The sequence below is a fragment of the Crassostrea angulata genome, chromosome 5 (genome assembly GCF_025612915.1).
Source record: "Crassostrea angulata isolate pt1a10 chromosome 5, ASM2561291v2, whole genome shotgun sequence".
Classification (NCBI taxonomy): domain Eukaryota; kingdom Metazoa; phylum Mollusca; class Bivalvia; order Ostreida; family Ostreidae; genus Magallana; species Magallana angulata.
This window is the reverse complement of record NC_069115.1, coordinates 34,177,285-34,185,522: the sequence shown is the minus strand read 5'-3', so window position 1 is coordinate 34,185,522 and position 8,238 is coordinate 34,177,285. Positions and strand designations below refer to the sequence as shown.

Here is an 8,238-nt window from a genome sequence, read left to right as displayed (position 1 = left end):
CTACATGAACCTTATCAGACAGTCGTATATTAAAATTTTATTACACGTATGTGCATCAGAATGAATTTTCAAAAATCATATCAAAAATGTTAAATATAAAAAATATGAGTGTTGTGTATTCAGATTTGAGAGAGACTATCAATTTTACTGTCAACCCAAATGGTTTCTTTACATGCATGTGGATATTTGCCTTGTAGTGTACATTTTGAGCTTTACTTATCTTAGTGTCCTCTGTACTAAAACAAATGACTATAAGGAGAAACAAACATTATTGGTGCACAATTTTTTAAAGATATGTTTATGACTCATGTAAGTAAATATAGGATAAGCACTAAAGACTAAAGAAATAACGAAATATAAACATAAAATTATTTTTTTAGGAGGATCTTTAATGAATGTTTGAACACTGCACATTGAAAATAAAATAATAAAATGGGGAAAAAACTTTTTCATTGTTCATGTAGAAACATCTTTCATGCTTAAGGATGACGTTTACTCAGAATGAAAAAAAAATCCACTGATGATATCCATATAATAACTATTGGACAAGTAAGACACTTGTATGTAATGCTGAAATCCACTTTCAAACAACTGGGTCAATGACCTACTTTTTTTGCTAATGGCCAATCAAATTATTGCATAAATTCAGCGTTGTAAATTTGAAATTTTAGGAGGTAATCACATATTTCGACAATATTTATTTGTTAATCACATTAATAAAACATAACATTGTGTGTATATATTCATAAAGGGTATATTCTTAAAATTGAACTAAAATTTTTACATGAAACAAGCCCGTTTTTATTTTATGCAACTCGAATTTCCTCTGTTTCAAAAAAAAAGTTCATAAAAAACAACAAATTTTCATTTCAATATTAAAAAAAATTGAATGATGATAATCCTTTATGGATAAGCTATGCATGTAAACTGCATCCTAAAGAAAACAAAATTAAAAAGCAAAGTGGGTGTCAATGATCAAATTTTTGAGATATTTTTTCTTTAAATAATCCGAATTTCCTCTGTTTTTCCCCGAATTCATATGTATTTTCATTCCATTCTCTTAAGCAGTTGAACAAAAGACAATAAGAAAAATCTGTTAGATTTTCTTTGTGACATCTAGTTTGATAATTTTTAAGGCAAAAATAATGGATTAACTATTTTAAAAATTAAAATTCTTACATTCAAAATTTCGAATTTCCTCTGCATTTCTCTATTTTATCCAACATGTTTTTTTTATTTGAATAATAAGAAATACTATTACAAAAAAAAATTCATATCAATTATAATTTACCTGACACATTCTTGTAAAAAATATATAAATGTTAGAATATTATGTTATAGAATTTTATCACAAATCAAAAGAATATATTACTGATTTTTATATACAAAATCAATACTGACATATAGCTTCTAATGAACAATTCACAAATTTTGTATGTTCTATGCATGTGAACCATGAAAATTCATTTTTATAATGAATGATATATAACATATGTGAATATAAGAATACGTCCAATAAAAAAAACCCATTGATTTTCATTATGTTTTGCAGTTCAAAAATTGATATCATGATCAGACAGAATATCTAATTCAGCTTTCATTCAAAGACATGAAAAAGTTTGTGACAGAATCAATAATTTTTTTACACTTAGTTACTCTAACTGAGCTGTTGCCACACTGTTCAGTAAATAGAGCATGAATACCATCAGCACTTCTTGAGTGTGCTAGTCTGAGACATTCAAAATCTAGACCACTGCCTGCAACTTTCTTAGCCATTCCAGCACTAAGTACATTTTTATCTACCAGACATTGCAAAGACGGGACATTTCTTTTCACAACCTTTTGGTAACAATAAGCACTCAATGCATACTGAAAGGTACATGTAGTACATGAATGTTCATCATCACAAAATTGAACAGTGTCAAATAACCTTTTTAACATTAAAACGTCTTCTACAGCATCATGTGCATTGTAGGTACATTGAAGCAACACATCTGATAAATGTTGTTGCCTATATGAGCACAAGTTAGGATGGACAAGTTTGAATAAATATTTGGTATCCAAAAACCCTTGCACGCAATGTGCCATCCGATCTAACAAAGAGCAAGAATCTAAAGCATGAAATAGAACATGGACATCAAAACTAAAATAACACAGGCTTGCTTTTCAATAAAGCTTAAAAAGGATTCAAGTGCACTTGATATTGAAATAGCATTCACTTTCCTCTCATTGTGATAGAGGGCTCCATTATTAAGCTTTAGGCCTGTAACTTCTGATGCAGAAGGGGTAATTTGCTCCTTTGGCATGACATAGGTGGAAATGACTCATCCCCACAGACGGCAGCCACCTGCAGAATATGTGATGTTCTTGCTAAAATGAAAAAAAAGCATCAACATAAGCATTTATGTCACATGAGTCAACTTATAAAAACAATCCTTTGAATTAAATCAACCAGATTAATATTTTGGATAATTAAAAATTCATATGCATCAATACCAAGTCCTGTTGTTTCCAGGTCAAAAAAGACAAGACTATGGTCTTTGATTGATGACAAACTCTGAAGTTGTGGTACAGATGATGGTCGTGGTATTTCTTTAACCGCACTGTTTGGATCACCAATTCCAACTCCAGACATATAAGTCGGACCCTCTCTTATTTCTTTACATGATGTGGTCTGGCATCTACAAAGGCAACAAGATAATCAATATCATTAACTGACTAATTCAAACTAATTTAAACATTTTCACATTAATGACCAATAAGCAGTGAACAATTCATTAAGCTTGCATGCATCAGATATGCACACATTTTTTTTTATTGTCAACATTACTGTATATATATTAAATAAGTACCTTACATTAGAACTGACTTATTTTTAGATAAGCTAGTTGTTTGTAACAACTGTCTGATATAATCAATGAATTAATCCTCATCTTGAATTGGTAGGGAGAGTAGTACCGATACTTCCATACACACATATGCAATATCATAATCAATGCATAAAACCTTATAAAAAATAAAGAGAAATATTTTATTTCAGAGACTCACTTCTTGGCTTTCAGTTCTATTCTTCTCCTCTTTGCTTTTTTTGTTCGTGCAATAGCTTGTCTTTTCCGTGACTGTGAGTCTCGAAGATAGCAAAACTTTTTTGTGTGCTTTCCTGGGGAAAGACCCACTCTTCTGTTCACCTGTTTAAAATATGATATAGTATTATGAACAAACTCATTATTATATATATATATATATATATATAGTAATGATTTCTTTCTCAATTTGCAATATACAAAATTTGCATAAATGGGTTATGAAGTTCCTAACTGTAAACAATACGGAATGTATTTCGCATTATAGAGTTCTTAATAATGGTTAAGTATAGTATTGAAAATGGTTAAGATTAGGCAATTGCAAAAATAATCTGAAATACTGTGTCAGTCCAGGTGTCCTTAAAACTTAACTGAGCTTTACAGCATATATATCTAGCTTAATTACCTCTACTACATAGGTTTGTCCTGTGTTTTTCTCTGCAACGCTTGCGGCAACTCTGTAATTGAGACTTGCAGAACTGCTAAAATGATGGTTCTTTGGAGCTTTCATGGAGACAGTTTTATTGAATGACTCGTTGGCCTGTGTGCTTCCTAAATTTGAAAGTTTAATACTGTACTTAAGAAATTTAGAGCAAACTGTTTGCAGAGATTCTTGGAGATGACTGTCCCGCATGGGTTTCCCATAAGGCAAGGCAGTGTATTTTTGTTTTGGATTGTTTACATGGGAACACCAAGAGTCACTGCATGAGGTATGATCACCAAACGGATGCTTGCCAAGTGCATCCAAGCCCTTTTGTATGCCATCTGGATTTCCTCTGTTTTGAGCCAACATGTAATTAAAGCATTTCACCAAGTACCGGATTACTTTGGTACTCAAAGATTTGTGTTTTGGTTGCAAACCATACAGATTTGAAGAAAATGTTTTTCTAATATGATTCCTGTCACTTATCTTCGTAATGTTGTTATGAATGGTTCTTAGATGGGAAAAAGTAGTTGTGTCCTCATCTGCCACAACTTTGGTAATGTTGACCCCTTTGTCCACCATCTTGGTAACCATATCGACAACCATATCTCTTTCCATTGCTTTAGAGCTGCCTATAATTACGATAATAATAGATATTATAAATACGTATACGTAAATAGATACGTATAAAAAAATATATACATGCATTATTATGCATTGATATCTCTCTCTCTCTCTCTCGCTCTCTCTCTCTCTCCTCTCTCTCTCTCTCTCTCTCTCTCTCTCATTATTATATTCATAGCAGAAAGAAGACCCTACCTTCCCAGTTTTTTCGGCAGTCATGATCTTTGGGGACTCTACCAGCTTTTGTAGCATTTTCACAAATCCTGCAAGATTTTGAGCGTACCTCATAATCAATGATTTTCCCTGTATGCGATCCAATCATCGAGCAATGGCCTGAAAATTAAAAAAAAACCCAACAAACTTACCTTTTATTTCGTATAGTCATGCAGATGAAATTTAAGAATTATAAAATTGAATAACTAATTAAATATTGTCATTATTTGTAAAATATCTACATGTAATTAGATACTACCGGTACATGTAAATTTGAAAGAGCTAATTAACTCATATGGTTTATTTGAATTAATTATCTGTTATCCCTTCATCATGCCTATGGTACTACCAATGATATTCATCCATTAAATTGTAGTTTGTATATATTGTAAATAAGTATTTTCTCTACTATTTAATTTCAGTTATGAGAATAAAGTTCATTAATATCACTGTCATGAAATACTCAGGAAATACTTGTACTGGCATGAAGACCACTGAGGATTATATATTTGCAGCATGTGACTTAATTTTCATGAATTTCTGAATTATGGAATATACCGACTTCATTCAATGTACAAACAAGCAATTCTGTGAAATAACATATTCCATCAAACCTTTATAATCTTTATGATCTATGAGACTTAGCCCCAGGAAATAAGAATTTCACAGTACATGTAATATGTCGCACAAACATATAGTATTATTATATGTTTCTCTTCTTATAATACAATAATCATAACATACCTTTAACCCTTAATAATGATTTTAATTAAATAAACCAAGTAAAACTTCATTCTTAAAAAAATCATACCAGAAAGACTGTCAAAAGATCGCCCACTGCCCCGCTTTTGCCAACCAGCATCGACACTGACTGTCAATTCATCTGTACCCTCACTCCTGAAAATTCCCCAAACAAGTCATAATTTAAGTAAAATAAAATGGGATTTATTTTTAAACACTATGAATTTCAGCTCTGATAGAACCTTCATGAAATAATTGCATGTGCATGTATATGTATTATTATGCAGTTTTTCAACAAAAACAATGAAGCATTATACAAAAATAAAACCAATTTTTTTCAAGGATATATATTGTACCAGTATTTTATCTGCATGTATACATACTCTAAAGTTGCCTGAATTTCCTCATGAAGGCTGCTTCTTTTAGTGTCCTCTGCAACGTTCTCCATGACTGTTCCCAGTTCATTTTGCCTGTTTTGCAATGTTCGGGTACTAACTGTAGGTATATTCAGAGATGATAAAAGAGCATTCACCTGAGAAGGCCCTATGCCTGAATGCATCATTCCTGAAAAATAAGATTCATGTGTATTTCATGACTTAAGAAAATATTAATGACAAGAAGTTGTTTAAAGATATTACTGTATATTATATTTTGTGGTGGCTCAATTTTCGTGGTTTTTGTGGGTATCCCTCTCCACGAATTTACGTCCTCCACGAAAACAAGTTTTGTACGAGTTATTTTTCTTACTTAAACTGAAAACCATGCAACAAAGCCACGAAATTACATCCCCACGAATAAGCAAAAAGCCAACATTCCACGAAAATTGACCTCCACGAATTTAAATAATTCCACAGTATATTGTACCCACAACCTTTTATAATATCAGTTCATGTATTCAATCAGTCAATCCAGAAATTGTACCTGTGGCAAGCTTAGTATTTGCATCCCAAATTTTTCCATGGCGTTTTCCAGTTGGTATTGTATTTAAGTGCTGACATATGGTGTTTTTGCATTGGACTTTTAAAAAAGAACCTAATCCACATGTCAGTACTCCTATGGAATGCGAAAGATGGAGTGGAATGCCACATTTTTCACATCCGGAGAGGCCATCTGCTAACACCCCTAACTCAACAACCCTTCTTCCCTCTCTCCATGATGAGTCATACCTTAAAAAAAAATTGTTTTTTAAATAAAGTTGAATGATTCTTTATAAACAAATCAAAGTTTGGTAATACTGAACAAACACAGGCAATGACAATTTAGCTGCAGGTCTGTAGCTCCTGGTTTAAAAAAATTTCAGATGGGCGACCTAAGAGATACAGTCCGGAGTGCCACCCATTGAAAAAATTGTGTATTTATTGTGCACAAAAATGTGCACTAGTTTTGGACTTATTAACCTTACTTATACGCAAATTCTGTGAAAACAAATAGTACCCTTAAATTTTTCATGCAGATCTTTTATTTCTTAACATGCCTCAGATTTTCTCCGCAACTTGCTAGCGACCTCAGAAAATCAAGTATGTTAAATCAAGAGTCACCATTTTTACATGTAAACAAACTGCATCACTTTAATTTACAGGATTGGTGATAGTGTTTAAAAGATTATCAGAGGCTTCAAAGTAAAGAGAAAATATCAGTACTGTAGTAAATTGCATAAAGAATTTAATAGTACTAATTATTTTCACAGAATTTGCGTATAAATAAGGTTCATGAGTCACGTTGTTGTGCGCAATAAATACACATTTTTTTCCGGTGGGAAGTTCCCAGGTCATCCATCTGAATTATCTCAGACCAGGAGCTACATATACTTGCAGCTATAAATGACAATTATGCAACTTAACTAAAATCAAATGTGGTATTTTTTTTTTTTACTGTTTTACATTTTTATATAAATGAAGAACATGACTTATATGTAAAGATGCAACATGCATAATGCTTTTCTCTTTATCATGCATTACAACTGTTTATGCAGACTTCAAAAATGTGTATTTACTGTAAACGTGGTAAAATTTACTACATTAAATTATATATATAATATATGATAGCATGAGTTATTCTCCTAAATTTATCATCTGAAGCAATACCTAGAATTTTCCAAATCATTGAAAGAGACGGAAACGTCGCTGCCTGCCGGTTCTGGCACATACATCAGGCCATCGTGATTATGTATACCGGTAGTCTGAGCATCGTCGGTCTGTTGAATATCAGGAGAATTCTCCCAATAATTGTGATCATCTGTGGTCTTACGGTCGGTCCAGCGACTAGCGAGAAGCTGAGAATTGCTTTTATATTGATTTGACTTCTTTGAGAAGCCTTGCTTCTTCCAGCGTGGCATGATTGTAAATTACCGTGAATCAGGTCGAAAACATTTTGACAGACGATTGTTTACATGTTACCGCGCGCTGATATACGGCATATGTCGTAAAGAGTTTAAAATCCTTTGTTTGATAAATAATAAGACAACAAAGATTAAATTAAAGAAGAGTTTAAATTAAATAACTTATATACATAAATCTAAAATATAATTTTTCGTCTTTCGGATTTTAATAAATTTACGTCATCATTAACTACGGCGACCCGTTTGTGTTAAAATATCGTGAGTAAACAACAAGCCTTAAGGAATGAACAGTATAAATTCAGGCTAAATGACAGTCATTTTCAGATTATAAATGCACACTTACGTAAGGCACGCAACAACTAATGACATTTAATGCCTTGATGACACCATGAATAACATACACACAAAATGAACCTAACAAAATAAAATTTTGTTCTCTAAGTATTTAACATTATATTATATTCCTTTTTTTTTGGTTATTTTTTAAAAAGATGTCCATTGTATGCATTGAACAGGATCTGTTTGTAACGTTTTTAGCTCACCTGGGCTAAAATCTCAAGTGAGCTATCGGATCACATTTTGTCTGTCTGTCCATCTGTAAACTTTTCACATTTTCAACATCTTCTTCAGAACCATTGGGCCAATTATAATCAGACTTAAGTCAAAACATCCTCCGTCAAAGTGAATTCAAAGTTTTGAAAATTAAGGATCACACTCATTTACAATGGGAGATAATTAAGAATTATTGAAATTTTCGAGAAATTTTCAAAAATCTTCTTTTCAAGAACTATTAAGCCAGGAGAGCTGAAACATGT

At 32.0% G+C, this 8,238-nt stretch overlaps 1 pseudogene; it reads right to left on the bottom strand.

Moving 5' to 3' along the window:
* Window positions 1-1,402: 1,402 nt before the first annotated feature.
* Window positions 1,403-7,668, bottom strand: LOC128183480 (uncharacterized; annotated as a pseudogene).
* Window positions 7,669-8,238: the final 570 nt, after the last annotated feature.